Source organism: Trichosurus vulpecula, chromosome 5, assembly GCF_011100635.1.
Source record: "Trichosurus vulpecula isolate mTriVul1 chromosome 5, mTriVul1.pri, whole genome shotgun sequence".
Lineage (NCBI taxonomy): Eukaryota > Metazoa > Chordata > Mammalia > Diprotodontia > Phalangeridae > Trichosurus > Trichosurus vulpecula.
This window is the reverse complement of record NC_050577.1, coordinates 284,572,356-284,592,225: the sequence shown is the minus strand read 5'-3', so window position 1 is coordinate 284,592,225 and position 19,870 is coordinate 284,572,356. Positions and strand designations below refer to the sequence as shown.

The following is a 19,870-nucleotide window of genomic DNA, read 5'->3' as shown; positions in this document are numbered from 1 at the left end:
GAGCAAGTGGAAGCTAGTGACTTTATGAGAAATCAAGATATTATAAAACAGAACCAAAGGAATGAAAAAATGGAAGACAATGTGAAATATCTCATTGGAAAAACCACTGACCCGCAAAATAGATCCAGGAGAGATAATTTTAAAATTATTGGACTACTTGAAAGCCATGATCAAAAAAAGAGCCTAGACATCATCTTTCAAGAAATTATCAAGGAGAACTGCCCTAATATCCCAGAGCCAGAGGGTAAAATAGAAACTGAAAGAATCCACCAATCACCTCTTGAGAAAGATCCCAAAAAGAAAACTCCTAGGAATAATTGTTGCCAAATTCCAGAGTTCCCAGGTCAAGGAGAAAATATCACAAGCAGCCAGAAAGACACAATTTGAGTATTGTGGAAACACAATCAGAATAATACAAGATCTAGCAGCTTCTACATTAAGGGATCAAAGGGCTTGGAATACGATATTCCAGAGGTCAAAGAAGTTAGAATTAAAACCAAGAATCACCTACCCAGTAAAACTGAGTATAATGCTCCAAGGCAAAATATGGATTTTCAATAAAATAGAGGACTTTCAAGCTTTCTCAGTGAAAAGACCAGAGCTGAATAGAAAATCTGACTTTCAAACACAAGAATCAAGAGAAGCATGAAAAGGTAAACAAGAAAAAGAAATCATAAGGGACTCACTAAAGTGGAGCTGTTTTGTTTACATTCCTACATGAAAAGATGGTGTGTGTAATTCATGAAACCTTTCTCAGTATTAGGGTAACTGAAGGGAGTATACATATATATAGACAGAGGGCACAGGGTTAGTTCAATATGAAGGGATGATATCTAAAAAAATAAAATCAAATTAAGGAATGAGAGAGGAATATATTGAAAGAGGGAGAAAGGGAGAGATAGAATGGGGTTAATTATCTCACATAAAAGTCTCAAGAAAAAGAAGTTCATTGGAAGGGAAGAGGGGGAAGGTGAGGGGGAATGAGGGAATCTTGCTCTCATTGGATTTCACTTGAGGAGAGAATAACATACTCACTCAATTGGGTATCTTACCCCACATGAAAGTGGAAGGAAGGGGATAAGAAAAGGGGGATGATAGAAGGGAGGGCAGATAGGGGGAAGAAGTAATCAAAAGCAAACACTTTCAAAAAGTGACAGGGTCAAGGGAGAAAACCGAATAAAGGAGGACAGGATAGGATTGCAATCCTCAAACTGAGATACCCTCTTGACTCAAGGGAAGGGAGCAAAGGAAGAGAGTGACAAGAGTTATAAGGAGGTATTTCAGAAATCCTAAATGATTAATCACAAAACCTCCAGAATCTGCTGTTCTAACTTTTCATTGTAGTCTTAGCCTGGTCAGATCTCAGACTACAGGAAGACAAATCTTAAGAATTTTTTTGAACTTCTACAATTTTTCTTGGTCCCCTAGACAGGACCAATAGGCCAGGAACAATAATTTACTTGTTTGTCTAGATCATATTGAGGCCAGGCACCTGGTGGAACAGGTGGTGAGGCCCTGAATCATTGATCTGTGGCAGTTACCAGACCTCTCAACCCACAAACACCAAAGACAACAGAGAAATTTTTCAAAGTCTTAGAGACTAGTTCTGATCTAGGGACAAATTTCAGGGAAGTCTCACTGAGTCTGGCTGTGAGGATCAGGTTGCCATGAGGCCAGGTGAGAAGGGAAATTCTACAAGTACAAGGATGGGGACAGGGAGTCTCTCCATGAACGAGGATCGCAGGATGTAGAGTAAGCCTCAGGAAATCAAAAAAGTACCTCATTTTCCCGATTCCCTAGCATCCTAAAGAATTGAGAGAATTGGCTATATGATTCAGATAGGTCATCCCTCCTCTATACTGTGGAAGGTGTGCCCGGGTCCAAGACAGCCTCATAACCATCTGACCTGAATGGAACCTGAGAGCATCAGACCTGAAAAGCACCTCCAAAGCTTCCTAGGTGCTTGGAGAGCAACCCCAACTACGGAGCAAGAAAGGGATAGAGAGGGGAAGCTTACACACCTTCTGGTCTTGGCTGGAGAAGGACTTGAGGAGGTTAAGCAATTCCCCATAACAAGGCCACCAAAATATGATTCCCAGTCTAGGGGGTGCCAGGAGACCCTAAATCCAAGGTTACAGGACAGGGGTTTGCCTTGAAAGAATTCGAGCTCAAGCCTTCTTTCAGTTCAAGTAGCAAGTTTACCGTAACACCAATAGAAGCAGGTCAGACTCTTAGTGAGTCTGTGTTATTTGTGATGCCAATATAAGCAGGCCAGATTTTAAATATCTGAGCATTTGACGAGGATAAGATGGATATTTTTATACAGAAAGACTGTGGGAAGATCTGGATGGGAATCTAGGAGTGTCAAGTAGCCTGGGGTGGGCCAGGTACAGACAATGAAGTGGCCTTTGGTAGTTAAAAAGATTACTGACTGGGATGGGATGGTTGCCTGAGGCAAACACCAGAGATCTAGGTCAGGGGGTTTGGGGTCCAGGTCCCAAAGACATGGTCTTTTCCTTTTAGGGGTACAGCATGAACAGCATCCCCCATCAGGGCCAGTTCTGCTCCCCATCATCACCACCAATTATCATGTAAGACAGAAACCAAGAATGGTAAACCACGGATTTCCCAGTGTAAAAGGAAACTAAAATGGCCTTAAGGTCCAACTTCCAGAGAAACCATACACAAAGAAAAAGGAGTCAGAGAGTGAGTGATTAGGGACTATTAAGGAAGACTGAAATTACCAAGGATCTCAAGAGGACAAAAACAATTAAAGACCTTGAGCCTTAACAGATCAAGCAATAAGAAAGATAGAAGGGAATATGCCCTGGAAGTCAGGTAAGAGAGTCCAAAGTCCTATGAGTAAATGTTGCAATATAAAGGAAAAATAAATCAATACCTAAGGAGGCAAGGGACCTCATAGATTCCTAAGAGAGCCTGGAATCACATCATGATGTTCCTCAATGGTTTAAAAGAGAAAAGAGAACTTATGGCCTGCACAACAGAAATAATTAGCAGAACAAAAAATCTTGAATCCATAGTCTCACCAAAGAAACAAAAAGATAACAATGGTTTGGAAATACAAATACATGGAAGTGAAGGATAATCTGGAAAAAGAGAAGCAAAAAACCGTGACATTCAAAGAAAACATGATTTTCATATAAGCAAAACATTGACCTCAAAGACTATATAAAAATAACTTAAAGATTATAGGTCTCCCAGAAGTGTATAACAAATTTTAAAATATGAACATCATAATGCAAGAAATAATTCAATAAAACTGGCCAGGAGTTCTGAGCACAGAAAATAAAGGGGCAGTTGAAGGAATCCACAGATCATCTCCAGGAAAACAAAACAAACAAACAAAAAGAAAAAGGGGAAAAAACATAGTATTGCAATCTCCAAGACACCTAGTGGTTAAATTTAGCAATTCTACTGACAAACAACAAATTTTGCAAAGACCAGAAAAAAGAGCTTCAAATATAAAGGAAAGGAAATTTGAATAACACAAGACTATTCTGCATCCATAGAAACCACAACAGGCAATGGAATAATGTGTTTTTGAAGAGAAAAGAAGCTCAAACTATTACCCAGGGTGACCTACCCTGTAAATATGAGCTTAACCATTAATGAAAAAGATGGAAATTCAATTAAAAAAAGTTATTCAAAACATTCTGAAAAAGACAACTGAACTTACAGAAATTATTTGTTTCTCAAACCCCCCAGACAACAGAAATACAAGAAGCTACACAAATAGAGCAAACAAGGACAACCACAAAATAACATTTCTTTCTAAATGTACTCAAGACAAAGTGAAAGCAGAAGTTAAATAGAAGTAATGGTAGAGAAAAAGTCCTGAAACATCGTAGAGTAAATCTCACAACACCCCTCCCATAGGATTTCATTTATTTTGCAGTACTAAATCACGAATGGAAGGGTATCTCCCAAAAGAGGAGGAAGATAGAGAATATGTGATATATCCACATATTATGTGATATTATGTGCAACATACTCGCATATGCCACCATCTGTTAGTTATAAGAAACACACTTAATAAGCAAAGACATATACAATAAATGTGAAGGGCTGGGAAAAGTAACTAGAAAAGGGAAAATAGAAAAAGTAATGAAAAGTAATCTTATCAGATGAATCCAAAAAAGCAAATGCAAAGAAAGAGTTACAATCAAAAACAGACGTTAAAAACATAAAAAGCGATAAACAAGAAAAGTACGGTATGTTGAAAGAAACCATAGACAACAAACCACTACCAATAATAAGCTTATATGCACCTTAGATGCCTTAGCATACAAATTCACATTTAACTGAACTACAAAAAGACTAACACAACTGTGCCAGAAGTTTTCAATGTCCTTTGTTCATTTCTGGATAAGTCTAACAGAAAGGCAAACAAAAAGGAAAATAAAGAACTGAACAAATATCTGGAGAAACTTAAGGCATCTTCCAATTGAGACTGCTAAAAAAAACATATTTATACATACACATATATGTAAGTACATGTATGTATATGTATTTCAGCAACATGTATAACTTTCCAAAATTAATCATAAGTATTAGGGTACAGATATATTGCAAACAAATATAAAAAGGCATAAATAGTCCTTTACAACCATAACACAATAAAAATACTAACAAACAGAGCACCCAAAAAAGAGTCATAGACCAAATGGAGACATAACAATGAAATCCTAAAAAATAAGTGAGTTAAAAACAAATAACAGAAATAATTAATAATTATGTAAAAGAAAAAATGATGATGAAACAACATAGCAAAAATTTTGAAATGCAACTAAAGCAGTCCTAAGGGTCCTATAAAGCAGTCCATATCCCTATAATACATTATACATTATATACATTAACAACAAATACCAAACAAAATTAACAAAAGAGGATTGATTAATTTAATATGTTTTTATAATTATCAAATAACTAAACATTTATACTTACTTTATATGTTCTGATTTATATAGTTGTCACACCCATTAGAATTCTTGCTCCTTGGGGGCAGGAACTATTTGTTTTTTATTCCTAGAATTTAGACATAGTAAATACTTAATGAATATTTATTGATCCAGAAAAGTAAATTCAAAAGATTTTTACACAAATTGTAATGAGTAGGCTTAATCAACAAAGAAAACATCAAACTGTTTTTTCTTGCCTCATCTGCATTGGTAGCATTTATATTATGAAGAGTAATCACATTTTTTGTAAATAGTATTTGTTCCAATTACATGTAAAGACAGTTTTCAAAATTCATTTTTTGTATGATTTTGATTTCCAAATTTTTATCCCTCCCCTCCACCTTTCCCAAGATGACAAATGATCTGATATAGGTTATACATGTGTAATCATATCAAACATATTTCCACATGTGAAAGAAAAAACAGAAAAAAGGGAAAACCATGAAAAAAAATAAAAATAGTATGCTTTAATCTGTATTCAAACTTCATAATTCTTTCTCTGGATGTGGATAGAATTTTCCATCATGAGTCTTTTGGTTGAATCAGTTCACAGGTCCACAACAGTGCATTAGTGTCACAATTTTGTCACATCTTCTACAACATTTATCATTGTCTTCTGTCATATTAGCCAATCTGATAGGTGTGATGTGGTCCCCTGGGGTTGTTTTAATTTGCATTTCTGTAATCAATACCGATTTAGAGCATTTTTTTCATATGACTATGACAGCTTTGACTTCTTCATCTGAAAACTGCCTGTTCATATCTTTTGACCATTTATCAATTGGGGAATGACTTGTATTCTTATAAACTTAACTCAGTTCTCTATGTTATTTGAGAAACAAGGCCTTTATCAGAAACACTAGCTGTAAAAATTGTTTCCCAGCTTCCTGCTTTTCTTCTAACTTTGGTTGCATTGGTTTTCTTCGTGCACAGATTTTTTAATTTAATGTAATCAAAATTATTCATTTTGCATTTCATATTGCTCTCTATCTCTTGTTTGGTCATAAGTTCTTCCCTTCTCTGTGAACTGATCCTACCATCTGGAGAACAATTTGGAACTATGCACAAAGGGCAATAAAACTGAGCATACCCTTTCATCCAGGAATACCACTACTAAGTCTGTATTCCAAAGAGATCATAAAAAAGGGGAAAGAACTTACATGCACAAAAATATTTATAACGGTGCTTTTTGTGGTGGCAAGAACTGGAAATTGAGGGAATGGGGACTGCCCATCAATTGGAGAATGGCTGAACAAGTTGTGGTATGTGAATGTAATGGATTATACTATTGTAGTATAAGACATGGTGAACAGGCAGATTTCAGCTAACTCCCTAGGATTCATCTACTGTTATTTGTATTGGTGGAAGGAGTACCAATATAGGTAGTTCCTACCATGACAAAATTGCACATCCTTACCAGAAAAAAACACCAAACAACAAATCAGAACCCAAATCAGTACAGTGTAAAATCACTCCTTTGAGACATCTAAGAAGTTAAATGATGTTCGCTATGAAATTGATGCCTGTAGCTATTACACATAACAATAATATTATAATAATAGTAATAACAATAATAATAGTTTCCTTATTTAAAGTTCACAAAGTGCTTTGCAAATATCACATTTTATCCTCACAATAACCTTGAGACATAGGTGCTATAGAAAAAAAAAGGAGGTGGTTTCAGACTGTATTGGTAGTATAGTTGGAAAACTAAGGCCATATTTAATTATTTAAAAATATTTCCAAATATAAATTAAATAGCAGATGTTGATACATACTTACAGTGTTTGAGGAATGATTACAAATTTTTTTTTAATTCACTATGATCAGGTTGGATTTGTACCAGCAATGTAAGGATAGTTCAAAATTAGGAAAATTATTAATATAAAATATCAAACCTAAAGCATTCAAAACCACATGATTTTATCAGTGAAGCCAGAAAACACATATAACAAGTCATAGCACTCATTTATGACATAAACTCTACAACAGTAGGTAACTGATTAGATGAGAATTGCAAGACAAGGAAGAGTCAAAGGCAACTTCAAATATTTGAAAATTGGATATACAGTAAAACTACAGTTCCTCCAAATATAAGAGAATCAGAAGCAGTTGAGAGGTGGAGAAAAATAAATCCAGTTTTTGAGATGTGGACTATGAGATGCCCATGTGTAACAAAAATGCTGCTTGCAGCTACTGTGGCTGTGTAAGGCCAATAACACCAGCACACAGGAGGGCTGCTAGCACAGGTTCTTTGATCTGCTTTTCTAAGGAAAGCAACTTTAAGAGGTCTACAATCTCACTTTAATTAAACATATATATATATCATTCACTTAGTTCGGGGGAAAAGTCAGCATCCTGAAAACACAAATAGAAATTACAAGCAGAAATTATATAAACTGAGAAAATAACACAAATCAGCAAACAGGCTTCTAGCTGTCTGATCAAAGCTATACACACATAGTTACCAGAGAGAGAAGCACCAATATCTGGGTTTCCAAAGCCAAGGGGCTCCTTAATGGCTACCCAGAGTCTCCACTTAACACTTTTCCAATGAGTGAGCCCCCAAAGCAAAATGCTAATATCTGAGTATATATACACTTCTTCAGGGTTTGGGGGAGTCACAACCATGCAACTCAAATCCATGTGACCTAGGCCTTCCCATGACTTAAGCAGGTCATAAAAGACTCCGAATTCAATCAAGGACTCTTGAAACAAAGGCAAAACTCAAAGGCACTTGATTACCTTAGTGCTGAGAAGCACTCAAAAACAAAAAACAGCAAAAAGTCCCACCCTGCTTGCCTTTACACCATGAGATTTGTGGGTAGAGCTGTTCTATAGGCAGCTGTAAAGGTGAACATCTCTTCCAAGCTATAAACAGAAGTCATCTAAATAGAGATGATAGATGAAGGAGTAGATTGAAAGATTTAATGTAGCTTTGATAAGTAGTTTATTCCCAGACTACACACCATATAGGAAGAATCCAGTTCAATAAGATCTACATAAATCAAATATCACTTTAAAACAAAAAAAATCACTTCAGTGATAGCACTCTAATATGTGTGCTTCAACTTTTACATTCTGTTTTAGTATAAAACAAAATAACTTGAAAAGGAAGGTATTAAGCATATTAAGAAAAGCTCATGTGGCATCCTTGCAATACTAAAAAATTTCTTAAATCACCTATTATAGCTAAACATTGATTTACTAAAAATATAAATTTGACTTTTAAATATCTCCCAATTTCATATTTTGCCTTACAGTTGACAAAAGGCATTATTTAATGCATAACATTTTCACCAGTCTTGCTAACACGTGATTTTAGAAGAAATGATCATCAGAAACCTCAATCACGAAATTTTTAAACTGAAAGGAAATGGACTTAGGCCAATTCTCAGTAACTTAGGTTCAATATTGTAACAAAATGAAATACGTATTGGTAAATCAGCAGTTAACAAAATGACACATAATTAGACAACAATAAGAGAATGGGGCAGGGAGGAAAGACATTCAACAAGAATATTCATAGAGGGGAGAGACAAGTGAAGCAAAGGCAGAGGCTGAACTGAATTCTCCCAAATGCCCCTCCAGACAACTTTGAAATAATGCCTCATATTGATTTCTAGAGTGGTAGAACCAACAAAAGGGCAAGGTAAAACAATTTTCCAGCACAAAACAATTTAGGAGGGTGGTAGGATAGGTCTTCTCAGAGGGGTGATGGCTGGGCCTGGAGCCCAGCACAGACCACAGTGCAAGCCATGCCAGAGCATCAGCAGTAAGCCTTGGAAGCAGTTCATCAGTGGTAGCAGCAGCAGCTTCAGGAGCTTTCAACCAACAGATGGTAAGGGGATCAGACAACAGGTCAGAACGAGATTCTGGTGGATCATTTGCTGGCATTGAGTGCAGGATTTTGTTGCATTGCCCATACACATTTCTGAGGTAGTCCCAGAGCTAAGAGAAGCACTAGCTCTTTAGATCCCATGGCTTCAGTGGGGCAGAAACCCTGGTCACAGCTCCAGGGCAGAGAAAAGTACTTATGGTCATACACAGACCACAGTACATGTCAGAAGAATAGTGAGCACACCTCTCCTTAGATCATACCATCTTGGAAGAACCAAAAACCTATAGACTCCCAAAGCAATCCCTGAAAAGAGCAGCAAGAAATACCTGAAGCTTGGGAGAGTGCCACTACTACCCAAGCAGAGACCAACTTTAACATAAAGTTAAAAGTCAAGAAATAGGCTGGGGAAAGGACCAAACAACCAAAAAAGAATCTGATCATAACACATTATCATGATGACAGGAAAGATCAAGACACAAATCCAGAAGACAACAATGTCAAAGCACCTACAAACAAAGCTTTAAAGAAATATGTGGATTCCATACAAGCCCAACAAGAACTCCTGGAAGAGCTCAGAAAGGATTTTAAAATAAAGTAAGAGAGGTAGAAGAAAAATTGAGAAAGGAAATGAGAGTGATGTAAGAAATTCAGCTTGGTAAAAGAGGCACAAAAAAATCCTGAAGAAAATAATACCTTAAAAAACAGAATTGGCCGAATGGAAAAAGAAGTACAAAAATTAATTGAATCCAAAAACCCCTTAAAAAGTAGAATTGTCCAAATGAAAAAGGAGGTACAAAAGCTCAATGAAGAAAATAATTCTTTAAAAATTAGAATTGGGCAAGTAGAAGCTAATAACTCCATGAGAAGTCAAGAAACAATAAAACAAAATCAAAACAATGTAAAATAGAAGAAAACAGGAAGTATCTCATTAAAAAGACAACTGACCTGAAAAAATAGATTGAGGAGAGACAATTTAAGAATTATTGGACTTCCTGAAAGTCATGATCAGAAAAAGAGCCTAGACATCACATTTCAAGAAATTATCAAAGAAAAGTGCCCTAATATCCTAAAACTACAGGGTAAAACTGAAGTTCAAAAAAATCTACTGATCACTGCCTAAAAGAGATACTAAAATTAAAACTCTCAGGAATATTATAGACAAATTCCAGAGTTCCCAGGTCAAGGAGAAAATACTGAAAGAAAAGAGAAAATCCAGAAAGAAGCAATTCAAATATCATGGAGCCACCATCAGGACAATACAAGATTTAGTAGCTTCTATGCTAAAGAATCAGAGAGCTTGAAATGTAATATTCTGGAATACAAAGAAGATAAGATTAAATCAAGAATCACCTACCCAGCAAAAGTGAGTATAATCCTTCAGGGGGGGAAATGCATATTCAATGAAAGAGAGGACTTTCATGTGTACCTGATGAAAAGATGGAGCTAAATAGAAAAATTTGACTTTCAAATACAAGACTCAAAAGAAGCATAAAAAGATCAACAAGAAGAGAAATCATAAGGGATTCAATAAGATTAAAATGTTTACATTGCTACATGGGAAGATGACACTTGTGACTCCTAAGAATATTATTAGGACAGTAAGAAGGAGGCCAGAGACAGAGGACATGGAGAAAATAGGCATGAGTTGACTATGATGGGATGTAAGGTGAATGGGGAATAAGATCTTCCTCATCCATCAATAGGCCTCATGTGGCGCCCATTAAAGGAAGCTTGCTAGCTTGCTTGTAGGAAGGCTTACATGCCTTTTGTTAATTTCTAATTAGACACTGAGCCTATTAGCTGAAAGAGTATATATTCTGAGAGGTGAGCGTTTGCTTTGGGCTCACTTATGAGAAAGATGTTGTGATTCCCTGGGCGAGACTCTGAGTGGCCATATGTTCAGAGCTCCCTGACTCCTCAGAGTTGAAGGCTCTCTGGATTCAGTGGTGGATGTAAAGCTTTGATTCAGGCAGTAGAGCCCTGTCTATTGGTCTTTATTTCTTTTCTCTGTATTTTTTCTGTTTAATTAAAGAAGACTGTTGACCCCTGAAACAGGTATCTTTCCTTAGTAAAGCAGATGAAAGAACCTGCACTAGCAGCCATCCTGAGTATGTCAGTGTGGTTGCCATTGCACAGGATAATTTCAAAAAATAAAATTAAGGAGTGAAAAAGATGGATTCACTGGGAGAAGGGGGAAGGGAGAGGTAGAAAGGGGTGAATTATGTCACATAAAAGAAGCATGAAAGGAAGAGCTTTTATAGTAGAGGGGAAGATATCTTGGCGGTGCCGGTAACCTTTGAACCTTACTCTTATTGGAATTGGCTCAAAGAAGGAATAACATACACATTCAATTGGGCATAGAACTCTACATTGCCCTACAGGGAAGTAGGATGAGAAGAAGGGCATAAAAGGGAAGGTGGATTGGGGAGATGGTGGTCATAAGCAAAACAGAATTTTGAGAAGGGAGGACAGGGTAAAAGGAGAGAGAGAAAGACAAAGGGAGAGGAGAGGAGAAGAGAGAGACAGAGAGAGAGACAGAGAGACAGAGAGAGAGAGAATAAATGCAGTGGTGGGGAATAGAATAGAGGGAAATATACTGTAATCATAATTGTAAATGTGAATGGGATGAACTCACCCATAAAACAGAAGCAGATAACTGAGTGGATTAAAAACCAGAATCCAACAATATGTTGTTTACAAAAAACACACTTGAAACAGAGACACACAAAAAGTGAAAATAAGGAGCTAGAGCAGAATCTATTATGCTTCAGCTAACATAAAAAAAAGCAGAGGGTAGCAATCATGATCTCAGATAAAGCAAAAGCAAAAACAGACCTAATTTAAAAAGATAAGCAAAGACAACATTTTGCTAAAAGGTACCATAGATAGCCAAGGTTAGGAGGAAATCAAGAAATGGAAGGAAATTTATAGCAAGTTTCTCTGATAAAGGCCCCATTTCTCAAATATGTAGAGAACTTAACCAAAATTATAAAAATAAGAACCATTCCTCAATTGATAAGTTTCAAAGGGTATGAACAGATAGTGTTCAAAAGAAGAAATTAAAGCTATCTGGAGTCATATGAAAAAATGTCCTAAATCACTATTCATTAAAGAAATGCACATTAAAAACAATTCTGAGGTATTACCTCACACCTATCAAAATGGTTAATGTGACAGAACAGTTAAGCAAAATATGCTGGAAGAGATATGGGAAAATTAGAATACTAATGCATGGCTGGTAGAGTTGTGAACTGAACCAACCATTCCGGAAAACATTTGGAACTATGCCCAAAGAGCTACAAAACTGTGCATACCTTTTGATCCACAAAGTCTGCATTCCAAAGACATTAAAAAAAGAGAACAACCAATATGTATGAAAATATTTGTGGTAGCAAAGAATTGGAAATTGAGATGCTCATCAATTGGGGAATGGCTAAACAAGTTGTGATGCAGGATTGTGATGGAATATTACTGTGCTATAAGAAATGATGAGGTCAATGATATATATATGGTATATCACATTACACTGGATACTGAGCAGGCCTCAGAATCAGGTAAACCTCAGTTCAAGTCCTACTTCTGACAGAGACGTGTGCCCTTAGCAAGTTTATTTAACCTCTCAGTACCCAAGGCAATTGTCTAAAATTATACATTGTAAAGAAGATGTTGATTTGCTTTTATAGAGTATATTCCTCACTAGGAACTCTCTACACCAATGAATTCACAGGTCCAGTCCAAAAAAAAATCAATGCAATGAGTTTTAACTCACTTCACAGGATCTGAGAGCTGGAAAGAATCTCAGCAGGCATCTAGTGAAATTCATACACTAAAGGGATCACCAAGTCTTGAGTTCTGTCTACATAGATTTCAGAAACCCAGGTCTACCTCTAGGACCAAAAAAAAAATTAGACTGGAACTTTTATGGATTATTACCTTAACTAGGGGTGGGGAACCTTAGGCCTTGAGGCCACATGTGGCCCTCTAGGTCCTCAAGTACGATCCTTGGACTGAATCCAAACTTCACAGAACAAATCCCCTTAATAAAAGGATTTGTTCTGTAAAACTTGGACTCAGTCAAAAGGCTGCACCCAAGGACCTAGAAGTCCAATGCGGCCTCAAGGTCACAGGCTCCCCACCCCTGGGCTTAACCATTTAACTGATATAAAGCAATTGCCAAAAACAAGGAGGCCATAAAGAACCTAGAAATGCTTCAGCAAGCAACCATTTTATCTCCTTGACAAATCAATTTAGAATAAAAACTAATTTGAAAAATTTTAGGTGGGGAGACATTCCATGGTAAGATGAAATATTTTAAGTAAATTCAGCTCAAAGAAGTCTGAGATGCAATGGAGTAGAAAAAAGGAGTTATTAAAGAGCGTAAGATCAGAATCAAGCTGTATTCTTTGAATACAAAGATGAATTTAGAAAGAGGACCATGAAAAGATTTTTAGAAATAGAAAAAAACTGATTCTCTTTTTCACAACATGACTAATGTGGAAATATGTTTACATGTATAGCCTATATCAGATTGTATGCTGTCTTGGGGAGGAGGGAGGGTAAGAAGGTGAACTTAGAACTCAAAATCTTATAAAAGTGAATGTTGAAAATTTAAAATAAATTAATTTGAAAAAAATCTCTTTATATTTCTAAAACACACTAATTTCTTCTTCAACAATAGCAACAGATTCACTACCATTCTTGTATGTATACATTCTTATATAATATCATAGTCCTTCATGTGCTGCACGATGAAGTGGAAAGAATATAAATAAAACAAAGACAGAAAGAACAGCTAAACAATACCAAGCTTGTGTAGTTGATACATGTTGAAGGTGACACAAGCTGTCTCCCATGCCTGAAATGGACACTTCCACCTCTTAGAATCATAGCTCACTTCAAATCTCAAGTACCACCTATTTCTCCTATGGAGCCCCTCCTGATCCACTCAGATGAAATTATTTTTCATTTATTGTACATTGTTTCTCTTGATAAGATCCTTGAGGGCAAATATTCCCAGCACCTAGTACCCTTCCTATTACTTAAAAGACAATTAACCCTGCCCCTTCAAGTTAGAATCTTTCCTCTCTTTGACGTTCATTGTCTCTATTTTCTCTTCCTTCAGTTACTCCTTTAACAACCAGCAATCTTGCTTCCAAACTCATCATCCACTTAAATCTCTTCTCTCTCCAAAATTACCAGATCTTAATCCCCAAATCTGATGATCTTTTCTCAGTTCTCATGCTTTCTGACCTTTCCAACGCATTGCCACTGTTGACTATCCCCTTCTCCTACATATTCTCTTTCTTGGATTTTCATTTTCATTATCTTCCTATCTGACTTGTGCTCTTTGTCTAGATTGTCATCCATATCATGATCCCTTACTGGTATTCAACAAGGATCTATCGTGGAGTGTCTTTCTCTGTATGATCTCTCTTGGTGATCTTCTAAGCTCCCAAGGCATGAATCTGTACACTTAAGATTCATAGATAAATAGACAGACATATATATTATATATATACACACACACATACATATGCATATATGTGTGTGTGTGTGTGTGTCTGTGTGTGTGTGTCTTTGTGTGCGTTTCACCATGAGTTTTACTGCCTATTAGATACTTCACAATCAGGATGTCACAGAAACATTTCAAATTCAAAATTTCCAAAACAGAATTCTATATTTTTCCTCCAATTCAAGCCTCTTCTAAACTTTCCTAATATTTCCAGTTTATCCTATATTTAGCTTGTTTGCACATGGTTACTCGCATGTTGTCTTCCCCATTAGACTGTGAGGTCCATTAGAGAAGGGATTGTCTTTTTTGCCTTTCTTTGTATCACTAGTACTTAGTACAGTGTTTGGCACATAGTAGGTATTTCATAAATGTTTATTGACAGTTTTATTAAAGGTCCTCCTACTCTTTCAGTCTTTCAATCAGATGACGAATCTTTCCATCTCTACTTCCACAATATCTCCCACAACTGACTTCTCCTCTCTAACTCCCACAGCTTACCATTTTAGTTCAGGACATCATCACCTCTTGTCTTGACTATTGCAGTGGCTACCTAATTGGTTTCTCTGCCTAATGTCTCTCCCCACTACAGATTCTTCTCCATGCAGTTACTCAAATGATTTTCTTAAGCACCAATCTGATCATGTCAATCCCATACTCAATAAACTCCAGTGGCTCCCTATTGCCTCTAGTATAAAATATAAACTTTGTTTAGCTTTCAAAGTCATTCATGACCTGGCCTCCGTCTTTCTTTTTATCCTCATTATATATTATTCTCCTTCCCCCACTTTGGGACATGAGCAAACTGGCCTTCTCCCTGTTCATCACTCATCTCTCAATTAGGTACTTCTGCAACAGCCATACTTATTCCTAGAACTCACTCTCTCCTCCCCTCCACCTCAGAATCCCTCTCTTCATTCAAGATGAAACTCAAGTACAGTCATTTTTTTTCTTTTCTTTTTAAAAATTGTATCTTTTTTGTTACTCTGTACTTGACAAAAATCATCAAACATGAGCATTTCCATATACAAAGAAGACAAAAATAGGATTGTAGAAGAAGAAACCCACAAAGCTTTATTGCTTGCATTTTATTCTTAATAATGTAATGAATTCAATGTGTTACTTTATTAATTTCAAAGATGTTCTACATGCCTATGTCTCCTCTCAACTTCTTTGTTTTCTTCTGTGTATTTTTAAATGATAAGATGAGCCTCTTTTTTGTGGTGGGTTTTTTTTTTTGGTATTCCTATGGTTATTCTCTTTTTCCCTCTTAATTCCTGAACCACGAAATTTTTAAAATCCTCCCCTGTAACAAATAAGCATATTGAAGAAAAGAAAAAGCCACATATATTGGTCAGATCTAAAAATGTACATCCAAATGTGTCCCTTTAATCTCCCACCTCTTTGTCAGATCAAGCACAACCTTTTCCATAAAGCTTTTCCTGATTCCCCCCAACTCCTAGTGTCCTTGCCCCTTAACTACCTCATATTTATTATTCACATACTTACATATGCACCTCTTGTCTCTCCTGAAAGAATGTAAGCTTCTTAAGAGTACATTTTTTTTCATTCTTTGTGTTTGTATTCCTAGTGCCTAGCATAAGCCCTAGAGCCTGGTTGGTGCTTAATATATATAATTGTTAACATTAGTTGGTTGATAGATTCTAGATGTATTTTAAAGAAAGGAAGTATCAAAAGAGTGGGGGAAAAGTCATGGATGCTATTACCAAAAGGAAATGCTAACAAAGGTTCATTAATCACTACCAAAAGATATGTCTATTTTCTCACGTCCACAAAATCTTTATGAGGATTATTTTCACATATATCAAGAGCATTCTCATTGAAAATATAAGAGAATATGAAGGTATTTACAAACATAATCAAACAGGCTTTACAGTCATACAATTGAGTGCAAAGTGTGCAAGGTGTACTTATTGTTTGTTGACCATAAAACGCATTTGATTCTGTAAAGCAAAATGTAGCTCTTCTCCAACAAGGTGTCTCCCATGCAGATGTTAACATTATACAATATTACTTGATAAAAACTATAGCATAAAAACCTCTGTTCAATACTCTTATTAGTAATATCAAATGAGACATCAAGCAGAGAGACTGATGATTACAGAGGTTATCTGCCACTGCCACCAAGAATGTCCAATGCAGAGACAAAAAAAAGAGGGATTCCCAATGGATATTGAGTTCCTGCTTATTTACAGATATACATACAATTTGGACAGATGCTATAGATGAATAGTTTTCAGGAACCACAATTAAAAAGAAAGAGAGGGTAGATTGTTTTGCATTTGGGAAATTGTGCAATGATTGAAATGACACCAACCTTTTCCCTGAAACAAAGGCCTACCTCAACACTACTATGCTTATACTTATGATATGACTGCACGTCATAAATTACCATAATCTCTGAAGAATCAAAACTATCAGCCAACTAAAGGGCAAGGGAGAGATATGTAGTGTGTGTAAAAGATTATTAAATCTTATAATATGAGGTCCAGTTTAGAAACTTTGACCTAGAAGCCATCAAATAGTAGAGTCAGGGGTAGAGATGTGAAGATTGGGAAGAAATCAACAAGAAAATTTTGCTAGTGCCCTTTACCTTAATAACATAAGGCTTTAGGTTATTCATGGGTAAGGAAGAATGAGAAACAGTAATAGGAACATTTAATAGCACAACAGTGTTTTCCTCATAAATACTCAAAATTTAATAAGAACAGAAATAAGCTAGATATGAATAATTGGTTCTAATAGTATTGGCACCAAATTGATACCAGCAACCACACAAAATTTGGGGACCTAACCTAATCACCACTAACCAAGGTAGTGAAAAATCAAAATGTCACATTAGGAGTAGGGTCTTTTCCTATCAATATTTGTGGAACACATGACAAATCACTTGCCTTCTCCAAGCTTCTACTGTAAAAAGAGGGGGAATAATAAATTAGAAAATTCCAGAATATTGGGAGGTTATTAATATATTTTGGAATAAAATGCAAATCGAGTTTCTAAGGAATAGATTGGATATGAAGCTTTAAACAGAACATCTTTAAATATTTTATACACAAGCAAATATTATGGAGGGACTTCCCCTCTAGTCTACTCTATCTGGACCTCCTCCCACCCTACCTTTAGCCATGGACTCTGGGTAAGGGAAGGCAGCTCTCTCATTCTGGGACCCTCAACACTTCTAAGACTATTTTAAAAGTAAATAGTGCCACTAAAAATCACAAAAATCATCTTTATCACTAAAGCTGTTAATATAGCATTTTTGCAATACAATAAATTCTTTTACAAGTAATGATCATTTCTAGACATATGTTGTAACACTTAAAAACAGAAATGAAAAATAAATATTAGATAATTTCCGGAAGAATGTGCTTAAATGTTATTTAAAGATACTAGTCCTGTTGTATATTGTAGAATTGCTTATTTTCATTCTAGTCAGGATTTCATCAGTCACCATACTATTATTAATCCATCTTCTCTAGTGTTCCTTATTGAAAATTTGATCTGCCTCTCCCCTGTATATTTCAGATTGCTTCAGAAGGCCAAGGCAGCCCTTTTACCAAGGACTGGACTGGGCATGTGTGAGTTATCCATAGCTCTGTGCTGTATATGCATCTGCATCTATGCAAACGCTGGATTTCAGACCAATAAATGGAGAAGAGGATACTGGGCTGTTCTCCCCACCTCCACCACTCCCAAGCATTGTGTGCAAGAACTCTCAGAACTGGGTGTCATAAATCCCTGGAGAATGACTCAGAATATGTTTTCCCTGCAACATCAGTGGTGCCTGGTGCTTGAAGCAATCTGACACTGTTGGTAATGGCCACAAGGCCAATCTGTAACAACCGAAATGTAGTCATCTGAGAGTCTGCCAAAGGCCTCTTTGCCCACCAAACCTTGATTGGTTTACTCTTCCGGAATCCCCATGGTCAAATACTTGTCTTAGAACCCTGTGGAAAAGTGGGTTCCTAATGAGCAGCAACCGACAAGGAGGAAAAGGATAGCAGTAAAATGATCGATCTGCTCCCTCCTCCCTTGTTGTCCGCTGCAAACACCTGAGTAGGACCAGCCTCTTCTGAATAACGGTGTGATTGATTAGAAATACCTATTTAGTCAATGCACACGCTTTAAAAAAAAAAAATCTAAATGGGGCTGACTTGCAGTGCGGGTCTGGGGAAGAAACAAGCTCCGGACTCTAGTACCACACCCAATTTTTCTAGCAAATAGCTGAATTTAGGAAAAGAGGTGGCAATGGGTGGAGAACCTTTCTCTGTCTCTCCTCCTCCCTATGGGGTAAATCATCTTTCATTTTGGAAAATAGAGTAAAGAGGAGGAGAGGAGATTTGTCAGATTGAAGATGACCAGCTGTGTCCCTGTCACTGATACTTCTTCTAATCCCCGTTCCTCTCCGGCCCAGATTGGCATAGATTTGCCAGACAAATCACAGGCATCTGATGCTACCGCATCTGAGATGAAAGTTGACTCAGTACAAGGGCTTCAGGTTTATTACCGTCTCCTGAGGGTTCTTAGTGCCCTTCTCTGTCCTTAAATATCTCCCTTACTCCTCTAAGCTTCCTCAATCCATACTTAGGCTTTTTTCAACAAAACCAAATAATGCAATTCAATCACGTTTATAGCTATTTTATTAATTTGGGGGGAGGGGCAATGAGGGAAGGTTGGAAAGGAAATGATTTCGGGAAAATACGCATTATTTAGCATATCAACACAGGAGAAAAAAAAAATATTTGATTCTTACCTGCACCCTGGGCGTCCTTTCTGCAGCACCGCTGGGATGTAGTCTACAGGTTCTTCACTTCCGCCGCAAACCCCTAGGAGAGAGCATCCTCCACGCCAGACCTCACCCCAGTCCCTCCCTCTGCGATCGCGTTCGGGCGATCCTTCCTTAGATACTTGACTGCATAAACCCGACCTTTCTGAGCAGTTATTGGGGGCCGCAGGGTGAGCAGGGCGGTGGCCAGGGAGAAGCCGCTTTCTCTGATTGGACGTGGAGGATATCACTCGAATCCCTGACTGGGGTTTACATGGGCGGGGAAGTAGGGAAAATGCCCGAGAGTCTGCAGTCCCAGCTCAGAAATCCATTCCTGCTGCCACTGGCGCTTCTGAATCCAGGAATCCTAGGAGGAAAAGGGAATCTGCCTTGAAGGCGTGTTATTTGAATCCCCAAGTAGGAGGAGGAGGGAGGAGCTAGTCAGAACCACCATCTTCAATTTCGTCTGCAGAGAACATCTGAGCTACATGATTTCACACACACACACACACACACACACTCACACACACAAAGGGGAACTTCAGCAGTACAGTATAAACTCGGTTTAAAGAACAAAATACTGAACACCAACCCGAAAAAAATTTTTTAAATGTACATGAGATTTTTTCTGTTGCAAATTTTCATTTTGGCTTAAATATTATAACTGGAAATCAACACGAAGAAAAAGTGGACTTCTTCAGGCTGTGTGGAGGAAACCTTAGAAAATGAATCATACTAAATCAGTGGTTTCC

General features: G+C 37.0%; 1 protein-coding gene across 4 annotated transcripts in view; it reads right to left on the bottom strand.

Annotated features, from left to right (window-relative positions):
- The window catches only part of CNTN1 (contactin 1), a 308,476-nt gene extending 288,877 nt beyond the window's left edge, over positions 1-19,599 (bottom strand). For 3 of the 4 annotated variants that reach the window (XM_036759470.1, XM_036759471.1, XM_036759472.1), the window contains exons 1-2: positions 19,107-19,249; positions 4,966-5,046 (exon numbers count right to left, since the gene is read on the bottom strand). The gene's annotated coding sequence lies outside the window, so the exon portion shown is untranslated. Of the gene's footprint in view, positions 1-4,965; positions 5,047-19,106 lie in introns of all 4 variants that reach the window. The other variant, XM_036759469.1, reaches the window with a different exon arrangement.
- Positions 19,600-19,870: the final 271 nt, after the last annotated feature.